The 23,133-nt window shown below is 48.7% G+C and overlaps 13 non-coding genes and 1 pseudogene across 13 annotated transcripts; 5 read left to right on the top strand and 9 right to left on the bottom strand.

The window, feature by feature from the left end:
- Nucleotides 1–4,568: 4,568 nt before the first annotated feature.
- On the bottom strand, nucleotides 4,569–4,732 carry LOC135026022 (U1 spliceosomal RNA). Its single transcript, XR_010222691.1, has one exon. It is a non-coding gene; the product is annotated as a U1 spliceosomal RNA (small nuclear RNA).
- A 144-nt stretch (nucleotides 4,733–4,876) lies between these two features.
- Nucleotides 4,877–4,992, top strand: LOC135025976 (U5 spliceosomal RNA). The gene has a single exon (XR_010222647.1). It is a non-coding gene; the product is annotated as a U5 spliceosomal RNA (small nuclear RNA).
- A 270-nt stretch (nucleotides 4,993–5,262) lies between these two features.
- Nucleotides 5,263–5,378, top strand: LOC135025995 (U5 spliceosomal RNA). Its single transcript, XR_010222666.1, has one exon. It is a non-coding gene; the product is annotated as a U5 spliceosomal RNA (small nuclear RNA).
- A 2,435-nt stretch (nucleotides 5,379–7,813) lies between these two features.
- On the top strand, nucleotides 7,814–7,929 carry LOC135025985 (U5 spliceosomal RNA). The gene has a single exon (XR_010222656.1). It is a non-coding gene; the product is annotated as a U5 spliceosomal RNA (small nuclear RNA).
- A 275-nt stretch (nucleotides 7,930–8,204) lies between these two features.
- Nucleotides 8,205–8,320, top strand: LOC135025992 (U5 spliceosomal RNA). Its single transcript, XR_010222663.1, has one exon. It is a non-coding gene; the product is annotated as a U5 spliceosomal RNA (small nuclear RNA).
- Nucleotides 8,321–8,595: 275 nt separating this feature from the next.
- LOC135026002 (U5 spliceosomal RNA) lies at nucleotides 8,596–8,708 on the top strand. The gene has a single exon (XR_010222672.1). It is a non-coding gene; the product is annotated as a U5 spliceosomal RNA (small nuclear RNA).
- A 3,839-nt stretch (nucleotides 8,709–12,547) lies between these two features.
- LOC135025901 (U1 spliceosomal RNA) lies at nucleotides 12,548–12,711 on the bottom strand. The gene has a single exon (XR_010222586.1). It is a non-coding gene; the product is annotated as a U1 spliceosomal RNA (small nuclear RNA).
- A 671-nt stretch (nucleotides 12,712–13,382) lies between these two features.
- LOC135025966 (U1 spliceosomal RNA) lies at nucleotides 13,383–13,545 on the bottom strand. Its single transcript, XR_010222643.1, has one exon. It is a non-coding gene; the product is annotated as a U1 spliceosomal RNA (small nuclear RNA).
- A 152-nt stretch (nucleotides 13,546–13,697) lies between these two features.
- LOC135026009 (U1 spliceosomal RNA) lies at nucleotides 13,698–13,861 on the bottom strand. The gene has a single exon (XR_010222679.1). It is a non-coding gene; the product is annotated as a U1 spliceosomal RNA (small nuclear RNA).
- A 671-nt stretch (nucleotides 13,862–14,532) lies between these two features.
- On the bottom strand, nucleotides 14,533–14,695 carry LOC135025934 (U1 spliceosomal RNA). The gene has a single exon (XR_010222617.1). It is a non-coding gene; the product is annotated as a U1 spliceosomal RNA (small nuclear RNA).
- A 152-nt stretch (nucleotides 14,696–14,847) lies between these two features.
- LOC135026006 (U1 spliceosomal RNA) lies at nucleotides 14,848–15,011 on the bottom strand. The gene has a single exon (XR_010222676.1). It is a non-coding gene; the product is annotated as a U1 spliceosomal RNA (small nuclear RNA).
- Nucleotides 15,012–15,713: 702 nt separating this feature from the next.
- LOC135025962 (U1 spliceosomal RNA) lies at nucleotides 15,714–15,848 on the bottom strand (annotated as a pseudogene).
- A 152-nt stretch (nucleotides 15,849–16,000) lies between these two features.
- On the bottom strand, nucleotides 16,001–16,164 carry LOC135026028 (U1 spliceosomal RNA). The gene has a single exon (XR_010222697.1). It is a non-coding gene; the product is annotated as a U1 spliceosomal RNA (small nuclear RNA).
- Nucleotides 16,165–22,895: 6,731 nt separating this feature from the next.
- Nucleotides 22,896–23,059, bottom strand: LOC135026015 (U1 spliceosomal RNA). Its single transcript, XR_010222684.1, has one exon. It is a non-coding gene; the product is annotated as a U1 spliceosomal RNA (small nuclear RNA).
- Nucleotides 23,060–23,133: the final 74 nt, after the last annotated feature.

Raw genomic sequence — 23,133 nt, 5'->3', positions numbered from 1 at the left:
ATAGCAGAGGATAGTTTCAATCTGCCTACCTCTGGGTTATGGACCCAGCATGCTTCCATTACAGTACTCTGCTGCACATGTAAGTGCTAGAGATCCTGAAGCACTCACTCATCATGGGAAAGTACCAATGCGTTTCTTCATTGGTTGATGGAAGAAACATCTTACAAAATCTCTCCAGATTATTGACTTTTTAAAGTTTTCTAGGAATTGTTCTAGATGAATGCTTATTAGCCTTTGTCAGTATGTACTTTTGCAAAGTGTCTCTGTGGTGCAATCGGTTAGTGTGTTTGGTTATTAACCAAAGGGTTGGTGGTTCAATCCCACCCAGGGATGTTATTGACCTTGTCATCAGATTTTGGTGATCTTTAAGTAGACAAGTCAAAATTTCAAACCCCCTCTTATGGTGTAGGGTACCTGGCCTACTCTGATGTAATCAGAGTTAGATTTGATTAAGTGATTTTATCAAAAAACAGCTAGGAAGCACAATTTAGCAGTGGGTTGCAGAGAAAATGAAATATGCTGGCAGAAAAATCCAATTGAGTGATTAAACAGCTCTTCATTTTCTGGCTTTATTTTTATGCTAACTAATTTGTTCTCTGAAAAGTGTCCACAAAGCCAAGTATCTGATTAACATCTTTGTAGGGATGGTTTTTCACCTATTACTAAATTAAACTTGCTTCATTGGAAAGGCAGCAAGATGCATCCTCATTTCAATATCTACTGAAATAATACAGGTTGACACCAGGAAACATTAACGCCACTGCATCCTTGCCGATGATAACCTCAAGTTGGGTCATTCGGTGCTGCAGAGTCGTACGCACTCTTCCACCCGTTCAAGAGCTTTGGTATAACCCCATGGTTCTTAATGTGACCCCAGCATCCTCTAGGTCGTATGAGAAAATAGGATTTTAATACCTACCGGTAAATCCTTTTCTCTTAGTCTGTAGAGGATGCTGGGCACCCGTCCCAGTCCATACTGTGTCTGCAGTTATTACTTGTGGTTATACACATGTTGTGTTATGGTTCTGGTCAGCTTTTTGCTGCAATTGTTCATGCCGTTGGCTTGTGTTCTGTTGAATGCCACGTTCTGCGGCATGCTTAAGGTGTGAGCTGGTAAGATGCTCACCTTAGTTTAACAATAAATCCTTTCCTCGAAATGTCCGTCTCCCTGGGCACAGTTCCTATAACTGGAGTCTGGAGGAGGGGCATAGAGGGAGGAGCCAGTTCACACCCTTTGATAGTCTTAAAGTGCCCATGTCTCTTGCGGATCCCGTCTATACCCCATGGTTCTTAATGTGACCCCAGCATCCTCTACGGACTAAGAGAAAAGGATGCCCTTGCGCACTATCCTGACTTCTCCTCCCGTCTGCTTACTTTGTGCCTTCCAACGCACAATGCGAACTACAGGTGGTGCTGCAGGGCCCACACCCTTTTACTTGCCTTACAGAACAGCTCTGGAGCTGTTACAGTGCCCAGCTGCTGCAAGAAATCAGCTTGAATGCTTCAGGGGATGGGGCATGGCCAACATGAGCCCCACACCAAAGGAGGGTGTGGGTGTTTAATGAGAACTAGGGGTCATCCAAGCACTGCAAAAGGCCGCCATGCCCTGCACGCCCCTTTTCTCTTTTCATATGCAGATGAGGGTTCCAGCCAACTTTGGCCCACTGCTTGGATAACATCACTGTATGCAAATCCGTCTGCTGCAGACCTTCCCCCAGGAATGCTTGTACTTGATGTTGCATATGGTTTGATATTTGATGGTGCTTCAGTATTAGGCAGCCTTCCGCCCTCCCATGTTCATCTGAAAAGATGTGGTCTCCCTGCAGTTGTTGTCCCCAGACGAGAGTTCCCTTGTGCTTCCTCAGTTGAATCTCCTTAACTTGACGGGGGAGGGGCTGCCCGAGCAGCCACCCTCCCCAGCCCTATCCCAACTCATACTTATTTTGCATATGAGATCTCTTGATCATGAAGATTGTTCTCACATGGTGAGGTTCATCCATTATATTTTAAAATAGGAAGGTACAAATTACATATTTGAATTGCATTTATGTGCTGGATTCAAATGTCCCCCCCCCCCCCTTCCATTCTCAATTGTGCCCGTCAGCAGCTATTCTAAGGTTGCTGCCAATGGGTGTGACACATTAATTTCTTCTGTGGGGTACACTGGACTCCACAAGGATTCACATTGGGGTGTAGAGTAGGATCTTGATCTGAGGCACCAACCGGCTCAAAGCTTTTGACTGTTCCCAAGATGCTCAGTGCATTCTCCTCTATAACCCCGCTTCCATGAACAGGGAGCTCAGTTTGTAGTTGGTGCCTTCAGTAGCAGGCCACTTAACAGGGGCCTGCCTCAGGCAGCCTATTCTTAGCTATAAATTTTGACAAGAAAAGAAGAACTTGTTTTATGAGAATCTACAAGGGCTGCAGCAGGCTAGGTCTAATAGACATCTTTACTGCAGCTTCATCACTCCCAGCGGCGCTGTATACTCCCATGCCCTGGTTGCTGGGTCACTGCAGCGGAGGCTCCGGTTTCATCCTAAGGTCAGTCACACACACACCACCCTTCCGGATCACGAGGCCGCTGATGAAGGGGAGCGTGGCCGTAGGGGGTGGACCGTGTGCGCACTGGCGTGGACACTGATTACTGGGCAGCCGCTCCACTAGCCACCAGGTACAGTTAAGGAGCACAGGTCTGGGGGTTTTTCTCCTATATTAACCCAATTTTGTACTGCCCGCAGCGCATTGTGATAGGTAATAGGGCCTGATTCAGGTTGGATTGCAATCACAATAAGCGATCCAACTGCAAAAATTGCTAAGAGCATACGCATGTGCCTGCATTTTCTGTGGCACCCCGCAGAGAATGCGATCGCCTCTGCCTGTCAATCGGGGCGGGGGGGGGGGATAGGTGGGTCAGCAACATTCCATTTCCAAGTCAGGGATGGAGCGGTGCGGGGGCAAGGCTTCAAAATGGGGTCTGCAACGGAGGAGACACAGGGGGCGTGGTCACAGCGGCTGTATGACATCACATTCAGCCGCTGTGATCACAAAAATGGTGGCGGCTTCCTGCGCGCACATACAGTCTGCACCAGCAGGAGGCTACATCATTTTTTATGATCACGCTGAACTGCAGTGCGACTGCAATTACAGCATGGTCAAGAAGGGAGGCGTCATGCTGGGTGGCCATGCCCTTTCACTGTGCAGGAGCCAGCACCGCTCACACACTAGTCCCCGGGTGCAGCCCCCAACCCCCGGGACACCCGGAGCAACAAAATGTAGATTCAGGCCACCAGGCCACGCCCCTACCTATGAAACCATGCCTCCTTTTTACCATTGCGCTGCTTATCTGCGCGCACTGCATTACAATCTCCCTCACCACCTCTCTGGGTGTCACCAGTGATAGTGACACCTCTGCCATGCTTGTAGCAGCTGGTCCTAAGATCTACGCCTCAAGCCCTGAGTGTTTGCCCTTGTGACTTGTTGATCATCATAGCGAAGCAGATGCTTACAGAAAACTGCAGGGGCTTAGATTGAAAATAAAAAAATTGATAGGTATAAGGTAGAGAGGAGCGGGTTCGGTTCTCCGAGAACCGAATTCCCCACGAACTCCACGTTGTTTACACTGGTCCGAGGCAGGCTCGGTTGTTCCCGCCTGACTCGGAAAACCTGAAAAAGGGAAAATGTCATCATCCCGCTGTCGGATTCTCGCGAGATTCGGATTCCATATAAAGAGCTGCGCGTTGCCGCCATTTTTACTCGTGCATTGAAGATAGAGCGGAATGGACGTGGCTATGTTCTCTCAGTGGAAATCTCAATATCAGTGCTCAGTATCAGTGGTTACTTATTGCTGCTCAGTAATACTAGTAGTGTGTCTCTCCTGCTCAGTGTCAGTTCTCAGTAGTATCCTCATCAGTGCTCAGTATCACTGCTCATTGTCTTGTGCTGCATTGTGGTGCTCAGCATACTACAGTACATTACTAATAGTCCAGTGCTGCATCTTGCTGCTCAGTGTCAGTTCTAGTATCCTCATCAGTGCTCACTATCACTGTTCATTGCATTTTGGTTTTCTGTATACTACAGTAACATAGTAATATAGTAACATATAGTAACATAGTTTTTGAGGTTGAATAGAGGCAAATTGCCCATCGTGTTCAACCTGTTTTAAGTTGTGATGATTCTACATACTTGCTGAATAATGTTTTATGACTAGTTAGCTACTATAACTCATGTTACCCCCGGATTAACCATGTTGATATTTTAAGTATTATAACCTTGGATAGCTTTTTCATTCAGAAATGTATCCATTCCTTTTTTAAATCCAATTACAGAGTCCACCATTACCACCTTCCCTGGCAGGGAATTCCACATCCTGATTGCCCTAACAGTGAAGATCATAGTATCTCACCTGGCAGGTAAGTAGGAGTTGGGCTAGAGCTGTGGAGGATTGCTGCTCGGGCACCCCCTGTCAAGTGAAGGAGATCCAACTGAGGCAGCACAAGGGAACTCTCGAAAGAAGAACAAGGCTAGAGGAAGATCTGAGACAAAGAAATCTGACTTTTACCAGAGCTGACCAGAGGAAAGCACAAACACAGTCCCCCACTACCACAAATAATGCAGTCGAGTTTCCCACATTTGGGGAAATCACAGGGGTCAGCATACCCAGAATGCAATGAATGAACCTCACCCTGGGAGAACAATCTTCATGACCATGGTATCTCCTATGCAAAATAAGAATGATTTGGGATAGGGCTGGGGAGGGCCGCTGCTCAGGCACATCTCTGTCAAGTAAAGGAGATTCAACTGAGGCAGCACAAGGGAACTCTCATCTGGGGACAACAACTGCAGGGAGAACACATATTTTCAGATGAAAATCTTGGTCATGCTCTGGTTTCTCTTCAGAACGAACAAATCTTTCGCCTTTTACTAAAGATTTCCGTGGAGAGGAGCAAAACTGAGTTTTACCTCAATTTTTGCATGCCCCATCTTTTTGGGGTTTCTTTTATCGGTTTAAAGATAGAATGAGTGTGCTTTAATGAAAGCTCATTTGCATAGAAATTACAGTAAATGTTTGTTTCTTTTCAAACAGAACTTTCTTGACCATGCTACTTGCTTGAAAGATCTGGGAGCACATGGAATACAGTACAAACCATGCTTATAGCAAGGAGAAGCCAGGTGAGAAATCTGCTTTCTTTCAAATTGGGCGCTCACTTTGATCTGAATGAGGACTGCTGGCATGGCACTCAGGCGACAGGTGGAATCTTGGTCATGCTCTGGTTTCTCTTCAGAACTAACAAATATTTCGCCTTTTATTAAAGATTTCCGTGGAGAGGAGCAAAACTGAGTTTTATCTCAATTTTTGCATGCCCCATATTATTGGGGTTTCTTTTATCAGTTTAAAGACAGAACGAGTGTGCTTTCTTGTTAGCTTTAATGTAAGTTTATTTGTATAACAATGACAGTAAATGTCTGTTTCTTTTCAAGCAGAACTTTCTTGACCATACTAATTGCTTGAAAGATCTGGGAGCACATGGAAAAGAGTACAAACCATGCTTATAGCAAGGGGAAGCCTGGTGAAAAATCTGCTTTCTTTCTTTCAAATTGGGTGCTCACTTTGAGCTGAATGAGGACTGCTGGCATCAGGGCCGGCTCTAGGCATGTTCGAATAGAGCGGCCGCGCAGGGCGCCACCCTTAATGGGCGCCACGCGCTGGCGCCGCCATATTCGATGCTGGAGCCGGCCCTGTGTGTGTGCTGCTGCAGCATTTGGCGGTCGCGCTGTGTATGCGCGCTGCGCGGCGCCGGTATCTAACGTCAGACGCCGGCGCCGCGCATAGCCCGCCTGCACAAGTGGCCGCCCACCCGCCCGCCAGCCCGGACCCAGGCTCAGGCTCACTCGCCCGGCCTCCCGCCCGCCAGCGCTCCCACACAGGCGGACAGCAGTACTCCTCCCCAGCGCCGCAGGTATTTTTTTTTTTTGGGGGGGGGGAGATCCGCACTGTGGGGGCATTTCTGGCACACAGGGGGCATTTTTGGTTATGTGGGGGCATTTCTGGCACTGTGGGGGCATTTCTGGCTCTGTGGGGGGCATTTCTGGCACTGTGGGGGCATTTCTGGCACTGTGGGGGCATTGCATATCTGGCTCTGTGGGGGCATATTTGGCACTGTGGGGACATATCTGGCCCTGTGGGGGCATATCAGGCACTGTGGGGACATTTCTGGCACTGTGGGGGCATTTCTGGCACTGTGTGGGCATTTCTGGCACTGTGGGGGCATTTCTGGCACTGTGGGGGCATTTATCTGGCTCTGTGGGGGCATTTATCTGGCTCTGTGGGGGCATTTATCTGGCTCTGTGGGGGCATTTATCTGGCACTGTGGGGGCATTTCTGGCACTATGGGGGCATTTCTGGCACTGTGGGGACATATCAGGCACTGTGGGGGCATATCTGGCACTGTGGGGGCATATCTGGCACTGTGGGGGCATTTCTGGCACTGTGGGGGCATTTCTGGCACTGTGGGGGCATTTATCTGGCACTGTGGGGGCATTTATCTGGCACTGGGGGCATTTATCTGGCACTGTGGGGGCATTTCTGGCACCGTGGGGGCATATCTGGCACTGTGGGGGCATATCTGGCACTGTGGGGACATATCTGGCACTGTGGGGGCATTTATCTGGCTCTGTGGGGGCATTTATGTATCAGGCACCGTGGGGGCATTTATGTATCAGGCACCGTGGGGGCATTTATGTATCATGCACCGTGGGGGCATTTATGTATCATGCACCGTGGGGGCATTTATGTATCAGGCACCGTGGGGACATTTATGTATCTGGCACCGTGGGGGCATTTATGTATCTGGCACCGTGGGGGCATTTATGTATCTGGCACCGTGGGGGCATTTATGTATCAGGCACCGTGGGGGCATTTATGTATCTGGCACCGTGGGGGCATTTATGTATCTGGCACCGTGGGGGCATTTATGTATCTGGCACCGTGGGGGCATTTCTTGCACTGTGGGGGCATTTCTTGCACTGTGGGGACATTTCTTGCACTGTGGGGGCATATCTTGCACTGTGAGGGCATTAATGTATGTGGCACTGTGGGGGCATATCTGCGCTGTGGGGGCATTTATCCATCTGGAACTGTGTGGCCATTTATGTAGCTGGCACTGCTGGGGGGCATGTCACGTGTAGCTGGCACTGCTGGGGGGCATGTCATGTGTAGCTGGCACTGCTGGGGGGCATATCATGTAGTGTTCCCGCTAGGCGTCTGTGGCTGGGCAGTGTGTCTCAGTGCTCTACCTGGCGCAATGTGTCTAACGTGCTCTTATAGGAGGTTCTACCTGGTGCAATGTGTATTAGCTGCACTACTGTGTGGTGTAATGTGAATTGCCACTATAATGTGGCTACGCACCTTCCCCACGAAGTAACTCCCCTAAATTTTTGCTGCGCGCCTTCGGCGCGCACTGTCCATGGTTTAGCGTGTGGAAATGGGAACAACAAGCATTACAGTATGTACATCATTTTGCCCACCTAACTTAAAAATGTGCCCTCCCTGTGATCAGCAACCTGCCCTAAAAAGTGAACACTAGCACGTGTAGCTGGCACTGCTGGAGGGCATGTCATGTGTAGCTGGCACTGCTGGGGGACGAGACCACGCCCACTTTTTCAAGAGGCCACGCCCACTTTTCCAAGGGCGCGCGCGCCTTCGGCGCGCGCATGGGGGGGGGGGGCACTTTTACATTTTCTCGCTCAGGGTGCTAGTAGGCCTGGAGCCGGCCCTGGCTGGCATGGCACTCAGGCGACAGGTGGAATCTTGGTCATGCTCTGGTTTCTCTTCAGAACGAACAAATCTTTCGCCTTTTACTAAAGATTTCCGTGGAGAGGAGCAAAACTGAGTTTTATCTCAAATTTTGCATGCCCCATCTTATTGGGGTTTTATTTTATCGGTTTAAAGATAGAACGAGTGTGCTTTAATGTAAGCTCATTTGCATAGAAATGACAGTAAATGTTTGTTTCTTTTCAAACAGAACTTTCTTGACTATACTAATTGCTTGAAAGATCTGGGAACACATGGAAAAAAATACAAACCATGTTTATAGCTAGGGGAAGCCTGGTGAGAAATCTGCTTTCTTTCTTTCAAATTGGGTGCTCACTTTGAGCTGAATAAGAACTGCTGGCATGGCACTCAGGCGACAGGTGGAATCTTGGTCATGCTCTGGTTTCTCTTCAGAACGAACAAATCTTTCGCCTTTTACTAAAGATTTCCGTGGAGAGGAGCAAAACTGAGTTTTATCTCATTTTTTCCTTGCCCCATCTTATTGGGGTTTTATTTTATCTGTTTAAAGATAGAACGAGTGTGCTTTAATGTAAGCTCATTTGCATAGAAATTACAGTAAATGTTTGTTTCTTTTCAAACAGAACTTTCTTGACCACACTAATTGCTTGAAAGATCTGGGAGCACATGGAAAAGAGTACAAACCATGTTTATAGCAAGGGTAAGCCTGGTGAGAAATCTGCTTTCTTTCATTCAAATTGGGTGCTCACTTTCAGCTGAATGAGAACTGCTGGCATGGCACTCAGGCGACAGGTGGAATCTTGGTCATGCTCTGGTTTCTCTTCAGAACTAACAAATATTTCGCCTTTTATTAAAGATTTCCGTGGAGAGGAGCAAAACTGAGTTTTATCTCAATTTTTGCATGCCCCATATCATACCTCCCAACTGTCCCGATTTTCGCGGGACAGTCCCGTTTTTTGGGGACTGTCCCGCTGTCCCACCTGCGGGCCGCAGTGTCCCGCGGTGGGGAGGACAGTTGGGAGGCTCTGTCTGTCGCTGCCCTGCTTAGCAGAGCAGCGGTGAATAGACGCTGTGCGCATGCGCACAGCGTCTATTCACTGAAGTCAGAGGGAGAGGTGGCATGCCAGCGGCTCACAGAGCGCTGGGCATGCCCCCTCAGTGCCGAAACGGGGGCGTGACTCGCGATCGCGGGTCCTCCCGCGAAGTCACACCCCCTTTTACTTAGGCCACGCTGCAATTGTTCATGCCGTTGGCTTGTGTTCTGTTGAATGCCACGTTCTGCGGCATGCTTAAGGTGTGAGCTGGTAAGATGCTCACCTTAGTTTAACAATAAATCCTTTCCTCGAAATGTCCGTCTCCCTGGGCACAGTTCCTATAACTGGAGTCTGGAGGAGGGGCATAGAGGGAGGAGCCAGTTCACACCCTTTGATAGTCTTAAAGTGCCCATGTCTCTTGCGGATCCCGTCTATACCCCATGGTTCTTAATGTGACCCCAGCATCCTCTACGGACTAAGAGAAAAGGATGCCCTTGCGCACTATCCTGACTTCTCCTCCCGTCTGCTTACTTTGTGCCTTCCAACGCACAATGCGAACTACAGGTGGTGCTGCAGGGCCCACACCCTTTTACTTGCCTTACAGAACAGCTCTGGAGCTGTTACAGTGCCCAGCTGCTGCAAGAAATCAGCTTGAATGCTTCAGGGGATGGGGCATGGCCAACATGAGCCCCACACCAAAGGAGGGTGGGGGTGTTTAATGAGAACTAGGGGTCATCCAAGCACTGCAAAAGGCCGCCATGCCCTGCACGCCCCTTTTCTCTTTTCATATGCAGATGAGGGTTCCAGCCAACTTTGGCCCACTGCTTGGATAACATCACTGTATGCAAATCCGTCTGCTGCAGACCTTCCCCCAGGAATGCTTGTACTAGATGTTGCATATGGTTTGATATTTGATGGTGCTTCAGTATTAGGCAGCCTTCCGCCCTCCCATGTTCATCTGAAAAGATGTGGTCTCCCTGCAGTTGTTGTCCCCAGACGAGAGTTCCCTTGTGCTTCCTCAGTTGAATCTCCTTAACTTGACGGGGGAGGGGCTGCCAGAGCAGACACCCTCCCCAGCCCTATCCCAACTCATACTTATTTTGCATATGAGATTTCTTGATCATGAAGATTGTTCTCACAGGGTGAGGTTCATCCATTATATTTTAAAATAGGAAGGTACAAATTACATATTTGAATTGCATCTATGTGCTGGATTCAAATGTCCCCCCCCCCCCTTCCTTTCTCAATTGTGCCCGTCAGCAGCTATTCTAAGGTTGCTGCCAATGGGTGTGACACATTAATTTCTTCTGTGGGGTACACTGGACTCCACAAGGATTCACATTGGGGTGTAGAGTAGGATCTTGATCTGAGGCACCAACCGGCTCAAAGCTTTTGACTGTTCCCAAGATGCTCAGTGCATTCTCCTCTATAACCCCGCTTCCATGAACAGGGAGCTCAGTTTGTAGTTGGTGCCTTCAGTAGCAGGCCTCTTAACAGGGGCCTGCCTCAAGCAGCCTATTCTTAGCTATTAATTTTGACAAGAAAAGAAGAACTTGTTTTATGAGAATCTACAAGGGCTGCAGCAGGCTAGGTCTAATAGACATCTTTACTGCAGCTTCATCACTCCCAGCGGCGCTGTATACTCCCGTGCCCTGGTTGCTGGGTCACTGCAGCGGAGGCTCCAGTTTCTTCCTAAGGTCAGTCACACACACACCGCCCTTCCGGATCACGAGGCCGCTGATGAAGGGGAGCGTGGCCGTAGGGGGTGGACCGTGTGCGCACTGGCGTGGACACTGATTACTGGGCAGCCGCTCCACTAGCCACCAGGTACAGTTAAGGAGCACAGGTCTGGGAGTTTTACTCCTATATTAACCCAATTTTGTACTGCCCGCAGCGCATTGTGATAGGTAATAGGGCCTGATTCAGGTTGGATTGCAATCACAATAAGCGATCCAACTGCAAAAATTGCTAAGAGCATACGCATGTGCCTGCATTTTCTGCGGCACCCCGCAGAGAATGCGATCGCCTCTGCCTGTCAATCGGGGCGGGGGGGGGGGAGAGGGGGGTCAGCAACACTCCATTTCCAAGTCAGGGATGGAGCGGTGCGGGGGCAAGGCTTCAAAATGGGGTCTGCAACGGAGGAGACACAGGGGGCGTGGTCACAGCGGCTGTATGACATCACATTCAGCCGCTGTGATCACAAAAATGGTGGCGGCTTCCTGCGCGCACATACAGTCTGCACCAGCAGGAGGCTACACCATTTTATATGATCACGCTGAACTGCAGTGCGACTGCAATTACAGCATGGTCAAGAATGGAGGCGTCATGCTCGGTGGCCATGCACTGTCACTGTGCAGGAGCCAGCACCGCACACACACTAGTCCCCGGGTGCAGCCCCCAACCCCCGGGACACCCGGAGCAACAAAATGTAGATTCAGGCCACCAGGCCACGCCCCTACCTATGAAACCATGCCTCCTTTTTACCATTGCACTGCTTATCTGCGCGCACTGCATTACAATCTCCCTCGCCACCTCTCTGGGTGTCACCAGTGATAGTGACACCTCTGCCATGCTTGTAGCAGCTGGTCCTAAGATCTACGCCTCAAGCCCTGAGTGTTTGCCCTTGTGACTTGTTGATCATCATAGCGAAGCAGATGCTTACAGAAAACTGCAGGGGCTTAGATTGAAAATAAAAAAATTGATGGGTATAAGGTAGAGAGGAGCGGGTTCGGTTCTCCGAGAACCGAATTCCCCACGAACTCCACGTGGTTTACACTGGTCCGAGGCAGGCTCGGTTGTTCCCGCCTGACTCGGAAAACCTGAACAAGGGAAAATGTCATCATCCCGCTGTCGGATTCTCGCGAGATTCGGATTCCATATAAAGAGCTGCGCGTTGCCGCCATTTTTACTCGTGCATTGAAGAGAGAGCGGAGAGGACGTGGCTATGTTCTCTCAGTGGAAATCTCAATATCAGTGCTCAGTATCAGTGGTTACTTATTGCTGCTCAGTAATACTAGTAGTGTGTCTCTCCTGCTCAGTGTCAGTTCTCAGTAGTATCCTCATCAGTGCTCAGTATCACTGCTCATTGTCTTGTGCTGCATTGTGGTGCTCAGCATACTACAGTACATTACTAATAGTCCAGTGCTGCATCTTGCTGCTCAGTGTCAGTTCTAGTATCCTCATCAGTGCTCACTATCACTGCTCATTACATTGTGGTGTTCTGTATACTACAGTAACATAGTAATATAGTAACATATAGTAACATAGTTTTTGAGGTTGAATAGAGGCAAATTGCCCATCGTGTTCAACCTGTTTTAAGTTGTGATGATTCTACATACTTGCTGAATAATGTTTTAAGACTAGTTAACTACTATAACTCATGTTACCCCCGGATTAACCATGTTGATATTTTAAGTATTATAACCTTGGATAGCTTTTTCATTCAGAAATGTATCCATTCCTTTTTTAAATCCAATTACAGAGTCCGCCATTACCACCTTCCCTGGCAGGGAATTCCACATCCTGATTGCCCTAACAGTGAAGATCATAGTATCTCACCTGGCAGGTAAGTAGGAGTTGGGCTAGAGCTGTGGAGGATTGCTGCTCGGGCACCCCCTGTCAAGTGAAGGAGATCCAACTGAGGCAGCACAAGGGAACTCTCGAAAGAAGAACAAGGCTAGAGGAAGATCTGAGACAAAGAAATCTGACTTTTACCAGAGCTGACCAGAGGAAAGCACAAACACAGTCCCCCACTACCACAAATAATGCAGTCGAGTTTCCCACATTTGGGGAAATCACAGGGGTCAGCATACCCAGAGTGCAATGAATGAACCTCACCCTGGGAGAACAATCTTCATGACCATGGTATCTCCTATGCAAAATAAGTATGATTTGGGATAGGGCTGGGGAGGGCCGCTGCTCAGGCACATCTCTGTCAAGTAAAGGAGATTCAACTGAGGCAACACAAGGGAACTCTCATCTGGGGACAACAACTGAAGGGAGAACACATATTTTCAGATGAACATGGGAGGGCAGAAGGCTGCCTAATACTGAAGCACCCCCAAACAACAAACCAAATGCAACTACTAGTGCAAGCATTCCTGGGGGAAGGCCTGCAGCAGATGGATTTGCATATGGTGATGTCATCCAAGCAGTGGGTCAAAGTTGGCTTCAACCCTCGTCTGCATATGAAAATAAAAATGGGGTGTGCAGGGCATGGCGGCCTTTTGCGGCGCTTGGATGACCCCTAGTTCGCATTAAACACCTCCACCTTCCTTCGGTGTGGGGCTCATGTTGGCTATGCCCCAGCCCCTGAAGCATTCAAGCTGATTTCTTGCAGCAGCTGGGCACTGTAACAGCTCCAGAGCTGCTCTGTAAAGCAAGTAAAAGGGTGTGGGCCCTGCAGCACTACCTGTAGTTTGCATTGTGCTTTGGAAGGCACAAAGTAAGCAGACGGGAGAAGTCAGGATAGTGCACAAGGGCATAGAAGGGAGCGGCTCAAGAAAAGAGAAGTGGAAACAGACAGCAAACTAGGCTGGAGAGAGACCTGAGACAAAGAGATCTGAATTATACGAGAGCCGACCAGAGGAAACACAAATTATGTAATCAAGTGTCCCACATTTGGGGAAATCGTAGGAGCAGCACACCCAGAGTGCATTGGGTGAGCCTTGCCCTGGGAGAAGCACCTTCCTGATCATAGTATCTCACCTGGCAGGTAAGTAGGAGTTGGGCTAGAGCTGGGGAGGGTCGCTGTTCGGGCACCCCCCTGTCAAGTGAAGGAGCTCCAACTGAGGCAGCACAAGGAAACTCTCGAAAAAAGAACAAGGCTAGAGGAAGATCTGAGACAAAGAAATCTGACTTTTACCAGAGCTGACCAGAGGAAAGCACAAACACAGTCCCCCACTACCACAAATAATGCAGTCGAGTTTCCCACATTTGGGGAAATCACAGGGGTCAGCATACCCAGAATGCAATGAATGAACCTCACCCTGGGAGAACAATCTTCATGACAATGGTATCTCCTATGCAAAATAAGTATGAATTGGGATAGGGCTGGGGAGGGCCGCTGCTCAGGCACATCTCTGTCAAGTAAAGGAGATTCAACTGAGGCAGCACAAGGGAACTCTCATCTGGGGACAACAACTGCAGGGAGAACACATATTTTCAGATGAACATGGGAGAGCAGAAGGCTGCCTAATACTGAAGCACCCCCAAACAACAAACCAAATGCAACAACTAGTACAAGCATTCCTGGGAAAAGGTCTGCAGAAGACGGATTTGCATACGGTGATGTCATCCAAGCAGTGGGCCAAAGTTGGCTGGAACCCTCATCTGCATATGAAAAGAGAAAAGGGGTATGCAGGGCATGGCGGCCTTTTGCGGTGCTTGGATGACCCTTAGTTCGCATTAAACACCTCCACCCTCCGTCGGTGTGGGGCTCATGTTGGCTATGCCCCAGCCCCTGAAGCATTCAAGCTGATTTCTTGCAGCAGCTGGGCACTGTAACAGCTCCAGAGCTGCTCTGAAAGGCAAGTAAAAGGGTGTGGGCCCTGCAGCACTACCTGTAGTTTGCATTGTGCGTTGGAAGGCACAAAGTAAGCAGACAGGAGAAGTCAGGAGAGTGCACAAGGGCATAGAAGGCAGCGGCTCAAGAAAAGAGAAGTGGAAACAGACAGCAAACTAGGCTGGAGAGAGACCTGAGACAAAGAGATCTGAATTATACGAGAGCCGACCAGGGGAAACACAAATTATGCAGTCAAGTTTCCCACATTTGGGGAAATCGCAGGAGCAGCACACCCAGAGTGCAATGGGTGAGCCTTGCCCTGGGAGAAGCACCTTCATGATCATAGTATCTCACCTGGCAGGTATGTAGGAGTTGGGCTAGAGCTGGGGAGGGTCGCTGCTTGGGTACCCCCCTGTCAAGTGAAGGAGATCAAACTGAGGCAGCACAATGGAACTCTCGAAAGAAGAACAAGGCTAGAGGAAGATCTGAGACAAAGAAATCTGACTTTTACCAGAGCTGACCAGAGGAAAACACAAACACAGTCCCCCACTACCACAAATAATGCAGTTGAGTTTCCCACATTTGGGGAAATCACAGGGGTCAGCATACCCAGAATGCAATGAATGAACCTCACCCTGGGAGAACAATCTTTATGACCATGGTATCTCCTATGCAAAATAAGTATGATTTGGGAAAGGGCTGGGGAGGGCCGCTGCTCAGGCACATCTCTGTCAAGTAAAGGAGATTCAACTGAGGCAGCACAAAGGAACTCTCATCTGGGGACAACAACTGCCGGGAGAACACATATTTTCAGATGAACATGGGAGGGCGGAAGGCTGCCTAATACTGAAGCACCCCCAAACAACAAACCAAATGCAACAACTAGTTCAAGCATTCCAGGGGGAAGGTCTGCAGAAGACGGATTTGCATACAGTGATGTCATCCAAGCAGTGGGCCAAAGTTGGCTGGAACCCTCATCTGCATATGAAAAGAGAAAAGGGGTATGCAGGGCATGGCGGCCTTTTGCGGCGCTTGGATGACCCTTAGTTCGCATTAAACACCCCCACCCTCCTTCGGTGTGGGGCTCATGTTGGCCATGCCCCAGCCCCTGAAGCATTCAAGCTGATTTCTTTCAGCAGCTTGGCACTGTAACAGCTCCAGAGCTGCTCTGTAAGGCAAGTAAAAGGGTGTGGGCCCTGCAGCACTACCTGTAGTTTGCATTGTGCATCGGAAGGCACAAAGTAAGCAGACAGGAGGAGAAGTCAGGATAGTGCACAAGGGTGTAGAAGGGAGGGGCTCAAGAAAAAAGAAGTGGAAACAGACAGCAAACTAGGCTGGAGAGAGACCTGAGACAAAGAGATCTGAATTATATGAGAGCCGACTAGGGGAAACACAAATTATGCAGTCAAGTTTCCCACATTTGGGGAAATCGCAGGGGCAGCACACCCAGAGTGCAATGGGTGAGCCTTGCCCTGGGAGAAGCAACTTCATGATCATAGTATCTAACCTGGCAGGTAAGTAGGAGTTGGGCTAGAGCTGGGGAGGGTCGCTGCTCGGGCACCCCCCTGTCAAGTGAAGGAGATCCAACTGAGGCAGCACAAGGGAACTCTTGAAAGAAGAACAAGGCTAGAGGAAGATCTGAGACAAAGAAATCTGACTTTTACCAGAGCTGACCAGAGGAAAGCACAAACACAGTCCCCCACTACCACAAATAATGCAGTTGAGTTTCCCACATTTGGGGAAATCACAGAGGTCAGCATACCCAGAATGCAATGAATGAACCTAACCCTGGGAGAACAATCTTCATGACCATGTTATCTCCTATGCAAAATAAGTATGATTTGGGATAGGGCTGGGGAGGGCCGCTGCTCAGGCACATCTCTGTCAAGTAAAGGAGATTCAACTGAGGCAGCACAAGGGAACTCTCATCTGGGGACAACAACTGCAGGGAGAACACATATTTTCAGATGAACATGGGAGGGCAGAAGGCTGCCTAATACTGAAGCACCCCCAAACAACAAACCAAATGCAACAACTAGTGCAAGCATTCCTGGGGGAAGGCCTGCCGCAGATGGATTTGCATATGGTGATGTCATCCAAGCAGTGGGTCAAAGTTGGCTTCAACCCTCGTCTGCATATGAAAAGAGAAAAGGGGCATGCAGGGCATGGCGGCCTTTTGCGGCGCTTGGCTGACCCCTAGTTTGCATTAAACACCTCCACCCTCCGTCGGTGTGGGGCTCTTGTTGGCTATGCCCCAGCACCTGAAGCATTCAAGCTGATTTCTTGCTGCAGCTGGGCACTGTAACAGCTCCAGAGCTGCTCTGTAAGGCAAGGTGAAAGGGTGTGGGCCCTGCAGCACTACCTGTAGTTTGCATTGTGCGTTGGAAGGCACAAAGTAAGCAGACAGGAGAAGTCAGGAGAGTGCACAAGGGCATAGAAGGCAGCGGCTCAAGAAAAGAGAAGTGGAAACAGACAGCAAACTAGGCTGGAGAGAGACCTGAGACAAAGAGATCTGAATTACACCAGGTCCGTCATTATATTATATATACCTACAGTAGTTATATATATATTTTTTTATATCATTAATTATCATCTCTATACTAGCAGACGCAGTACGGTAGTCCACGGCTGTGGCTATCTCTGTGTCGTCAGTGCTCGTCCATAATTGTATACCTACCTACCTGTGGTGGAAGTTTTTTTCTATCTTCTTCATACTAGTAGTTTAGCAGTCTGCTGACAGTGTCCACCAGGTCCGTCATTATATTATATATACCTACAGTAGTTATATATATATTTTTTTTATATCATTAATTATCATCTCTATACTAGCAGACGCAGTACGGTAGTCCACGGCTGTAGCTACCTCTGTGTCGTCAGTCACTCGTCATCCATAAGTATACTAGTATCCATCCATCTCCATTGTTTACCTGAGGTGCCTTTTAGTTGTGCCTATTAAAATATGGAGAACAAAAATGTTGAGGTTCCAAAAATAGGGAAAGATCAAGATCCACTTCCACCTCGTGCTGAAGCTGCTGCCACTAGTCATGGCCGAGACGATGAAATTCCATCAACGTCGTCTGCCAAGGCCGATGCCCAATGTCATAGTACAGAGCATGTAAAATCCAAAACACAAAAGATCAGTAAAAAAAGGACTCAAAAATCTAAATAAAAATCGTCGGAGGAGAAGCGTAAACTTGCCAATATGCCATTTACCACACGGAGTGGCAAGGAACGGCTGAGGCCCTGGCCTATGTTCATGGCTAGTGGTTCAGCTTCACATGAGGATGGAAGCACTCAGCCTCTCGCTAGAAAAATGAAAAGACTTAAGCTGGCAAAAGCACAGCAAAGAACTGTGCGTTCTTCAAAATCACAAATCCACAAGGAGAGTCCAATTGTGTCGGTTGCGATGCCTGACCTTCCCAACACTGGACGTGAAGAGCATGCACCTTCCACCATTTGCACGCCCCCTGCAAGTGCTGGAAGGAGCACCCGCAGTCCAGTTCCTGATAGTCAGATTGAAGATGTCAGTGTTGAAGTACACCAGGATGAGGAGGATATGGGTGTTGCTGGCGCTGGGGAGGAAATTGACAAGGAGGATTCTGATGGTGAGGTGGTTTGTTTAAGTCAGGCACCCGGCGAGACACCTGTTGTCCGTGGGAGGAATATGGCCATTGACATGCCTGGTGAAAATACCAAAAAAATCAGCTCTTCGGTGTGGAAGTATTTCAACAGAAATGCGGACAACAGGTGTCAAGCCGTGTGTTGCCTTTGTCAAGCTGTAATAAGTAGGGGTACGGACGTTAACCACCTCGGAACATCCTCCCTTATACGTCACCTGCAGCGCATTCATCATAAGTCAGTGACAAGTTCAAAAACTTTGGGCGACAGCGGAAGCAGTCCACTGACCAGTAAATCCCTTCCTCTTGTAACCAAGCTCACGCAAACCACCCCACCAACTCCCTCAGTGTCAATTTCCTCCTTCCCCAGGAATGCCAATAGTCCTGCAGGCCATGTCACTGACAATTCTGACGAGTTCTCTCCTGCCTGGGATTCCTCCGATGCATCCTTGAGTGTAACGCCTACTGCTGCTGGCGCTGCTGTTGTTGCTGCTGGGAGTCGATGGTCATCCCAGAGGGGAAGTCGTAAGACCACTTTTACTACTTCCACCAAGCAATTGACTGTCCAACAGTCTTTTGCAAGGAAGATGAAATATCACAGCAGTCATCCTGCTGCAAAGCGGATAACTGAGGCCTTGGCATCCTGGGCAGTGAGAAACGTGGTTCCGGTATCCATCATTACTTCAGAGCCAACTATAGACTTGATTGAGGTACTGTGTCCCCGGTACCAAATACCATCTAGGTTCCATTTCTCTAGGCAGGCGATACAGAAAATGTACACAGACCTCAGAAAAAGACTCACCAGTGTCCTAAAAAATGCAGTTGTACCCAATGTCCACTTAACCACGGACATGTGGACAAGTGGAGCAGGGCAGACTCAGGACTATATGACTGTGACAGCCCACTGGGTAGATGTATTGACTCCCGCCGCAAGAACAGCAGCGGCGGCACCAGTAGCAGCATCTCGCAAACGCCAACTCTTTCCTAGGCAGGCTACGCTTTGTATCACCGCTTTCCAGAATACGCACACAGCTGAAAACCTCTTACGGCAACTAAGGAAGATCATCACAGAATGGCTTACCCCAATTGGACTCTCCTGTGGATTTGTGGCATCGGACAACGCCAGCAATATTGTGCGTGCATTATATCTGGGCAAATTCCAGCACGTCCCATGTTTTGCACATACCTTGAATTTGGTGGTGCAGAATTATTTAAAAAACGACAGGGGCGTGCAAGAGATGCTGTCGGTGGCAACAAGAATTGCGGGACACTTTCGGCGTACAGGCACCACGTACAGAAGACTGGAGCAACACCAAAAACGCCTGAACCTGCCCTGCCATCATCTGAAGCAAGAAGTGGTAACGAGGTGGAATTCAACCCTCTATATGCTTCAGAGGATGGAGGAGCAGCAAAAGGCCATTCAAGCCTATACATCTGACCACGATATAGGAGGTGGAATGCACCTGTCTCAAGCGCAGTGGATAATGATTTCAACGTTGTGCAAGGTTCTGCAACCTTTTGAACTTGCCACACGTGAAGTCAGTTCAGACACTGCCAGCCTGAGTCAGGTCATTCCCGTCATCAGGCTTTTGCAGAAGAAGCTGGAGACATTGAAGGAGGAGCTAAGACAGAGCGATTCCGCTAGGCATGTGGGACTTGTGGATGGAGCCCTTCATTCGCTTAACCAGGATTCACGGGTGGTCAATCTGTTGAAATCAGAGCACTACATTTTGGCCATCGTGCTCGATCCTAGATTTAAAACCTACGTTGTATCTCTCTTTCCGGCAGACACAAGTCTGCAGGGGTTCAAAGACCTGCTGGTGAGAAAATTATCAAGTCAAGCGGAACTTGATCGGTCAACAGCTCCTCCTTCACATTCTCCCGCAATTGGGGGTGCGAGGAAAGGCTCAGAATTCCGAGCCCACCCGCTGGCGGTGATGCAGGGCAGTCTGGAGCGACTGCTGATGCTGACATCTGGTCCGGACTGAAGGACCTGCCAACGATTACGGACATGTCGTCTACTGTCACTGCATATGATTCTCTCACCATTGAAAGAATGGTGGAGGATTATATGAGTGACCGCATCCAAGTAGGCACGTCAGACAGTCCGTACGTATACTGGCAGGAAAAAGAGGCAATTTGGAGGCCCTTGCACAAACTGGCTTTATTCTACCTAACTTGCCCTCCCACAAGTGTGTACTCCGAAAGAGTGTTTAGTGCCGCCGCTCACCTTGTCAGCAATCGGCGTACAAGGTTACTTCCAGAAAATGTGGAGAAGATGATGTTCATTAAAATGAATTATAATCAATTTCTCCGTGGAGACATTGACCAGCAGCAATTGCCTCCACAAAGTATACAGGGAGCTGAGATGGTGGATTCCAGTGGGGACGAATTGATAATCTGTGAGGAGGGGGATGTACACGGTGATGAATCGGAGGATGATGAGGTGGACATCTTGCCTCTATAGAGCCAGTTTGTGCAAGGAGAGATTAATTGCTTCTTTTTTGGTGGGGGTCCAAACCAACCCGTCATTTCAGTCACAGTCGTGTGGCAGACCCTGTCACTGAAATGATGGGTTGGTTAAAGTGTGCATGTCCTGTTTATACAACATAAGGGTGGGTGGGAGGGCCCAAGGCAATTCCACCTTGCACCTCTTTTTTCTTTTATTTTTCTTTGCGTCATGTGCTGTTTGGGGAGTGTTTTTTGGAAGGGCCATCCTGCGTGACACTGCAGTGCCACTCCTAGATGGGCCAGGTGTTTGTGTCGGCCACTTGGGCGCTGAGCTTAGTCACACAGCTACCTCATTGCGCCTCTTTTTTTCTTTGCGTCATGTGCTGTTTGGGGAGTGTTTTTTGGAAGGGCCATCCTGCGTGACACTGCAGTGACACTCCTAGATGGGCCAGGTGTTTGTGTCGTCCACTTGGGTCGCTGAGCTTAGTCACACAGCTACCTCATTGCGCCTCTTTTTTTCTTTGCGTCATGTGCTGTTTGGGGAGTGTTTTTTGGAAGGGCCATCCTGCGTGACACTGCAGTGCCACTCCTAGATGGGCCAGGTGTTTGTGTCGGCCACTTGGGTCGCTGAGCTTAGTCACACAGCTACCTCATTGCGCCTCTTTTTTTCTTTGCGTCATGTGCTGTTTGGGGAGTGTTTTTTGGAAGGGCCATCATGCGTGACACTGCAGTGCCACTCCTAGATGGGCCAGGTGTTTGTGTCGGCCACTTGGGTCACTGAGCTTAGTCATCCAGCGACCTCGGTGCAAATTTTAGGACTAAAAATAATATTGTGAGGTGTGAGGTGTTAAGAATAGACTGAAAATGAGTGGAAATTATGGTTATTGAGGTTAATAATACTTTGGGATCAAAATGACTCCCAAATTCTATGATTTAAGCTGTTTTTTAGGGTTTTTTGAAAAAAACACCCGAATCCAAAACACACCCGAATCCGACAAAAAAAATTCGGTGAGGTTTAGCCAAAACGCGTTCGAACCCAAAACACGGCCGCGGAACCGAACCCAAAACCAAAACACAAAACCCGAAAAATTTCCGGTGCACATCTCTAGTGGCCATGCCATGTCACTGTGCAGGAGCCAGCACCGCTCACACACTAGTCCCCGGTGCAGCCCCCAACCCCCGGGACACCCGGAGCAACAAAATGTAGATTCAGGCCACCAGGCCACGCCCCTACCTATGAAACCATGCCTCCTTTTTACCATTGCGCTGCTTATCTGCGCGCACTGCATTACAATCTCCCTCGCCACCTCTCTGGGTGTCACCAGTGATAGTGACACCTCTGCCATGCTTGTAGCAGCTGGTCCTAAGATCTACGCCTCAAGCCCTGAGTGTTTGCCCTTGTGACTTGTTGATCATCATAGCAAAGCAGATGCTTACAGAAAACTGCAGGGGCTTAGATTGAAAATAAAAAAAATTGATGGGTATAAGGTAGAGAGGAGCGGGTTCGGTTCTCCGAGAACCGAATTCCCCACGAACTCCACGTGGTTTACACTGGTACGAGGCAGGCTCGGTTGTTCCCGCCTGACTCGGAAAACCTGAACAAGGGAAAATGTCATCATCCCGCTGTCGGATTCTCGCGAGATTCGGATTCCATATAAAGAGCTGCGCGTTGCCGCCATTTTTACTCGTGCATTGAAGAGAGAGCGGAGAGGACGTGGCTATGTTCTCTCAGTGGAAATCTCAATATCAGTGCTCAGTATCAGTGGATACTTATTGCTGCTCAGTAATACTAGTAGTGTGTCTCTCCTGCTCAGTGTCAGTTCTCAGTAGTATCCTCATCAGTGCTCAGTATCACTGCTCATTGTCTTGTGCTGCATTGTTGTGCTCAGCATACTACAGTACATTACTAATAGTCCAGTGCTGCATCTTGCTGCTCAGTGTCAGTTCTAGTATCCTCATCAGTGCTCACTATCACTGCTCATTGCATTGTGGTGTTCTGTATACTACAGTAACATAGTAATATAGTAACATATAGTAACATAGTTTTTGAGGTTGAATAGAGGCAAATTGCCCATCGTGTTCAACCTGTTTTAAGTTGTGATGATTCTACATACTTGCTGAATAATGTTTTATGACTAGTTAGCTACTACAACTCATGTTACCCCCGGATTAACCATGTTGATATTTTAAGTATTATAACCTTGGATAGCTTTTTCATTCAGAAATGTATCCATTCCTTTTTTAAATCCAATTACAGAGTCCGCCATTACCACCTTCCCTGGCAGGGGAATTCCACATCCTGATTGCCCTAACAGTGAAGATCATAGTATCTCTCCTGGCAGGTAAGTAGGAGTTGGGCCAGAGCTGTGGAGGATTGCTGCTCGGGCACCCCCTGTCAAGTGAAGGAGATCCAACTGAGGCAGCACAAGGGAACTCTCGAAAGAAGAACAAGGCTAGAGGAAGATCTGAGACAAAGAAATCTGACTTTTACCAGAGCTGACCAGAGGAAAGCACAAACACAGTCCCCCACTACCACAAATAATGCAGTCGAGTTTCCCACATTTGGGGAAATCACAGGGGTCAGCATACCCAGAATGCAATGAATGAACCTCACCCTGGGAGAACAATCTTCATGACCATGGTATCGCCTATGCAAAATAAGTATGATTTGGGATAGGGCTGGGGAGGGCCGCTGCTCAGGCACATCTCTGTCAAGTAAAGGAGATTCAACTGAGGCAG

This window comes from Pseudophryne corroboree, unplaced genomic scaffold (genome assembly GCF_028390025.1).
Source record: "Pseudophryne corroboree isolate aPseCor3 unplaced genomic scaffold, aPseCor3.hap2 scaffold_429, whole genome shotgun sequence".
Lineage (NCBI taxonomy): Eukaryota > Metazoa > Chordata > Amphibia > Anura > Myobatrachidae > Pseudophryne > Pseudophryne corroboree.
This window is presented reverse-complemented; position numbering and strand designations above follow the sequence as displayed.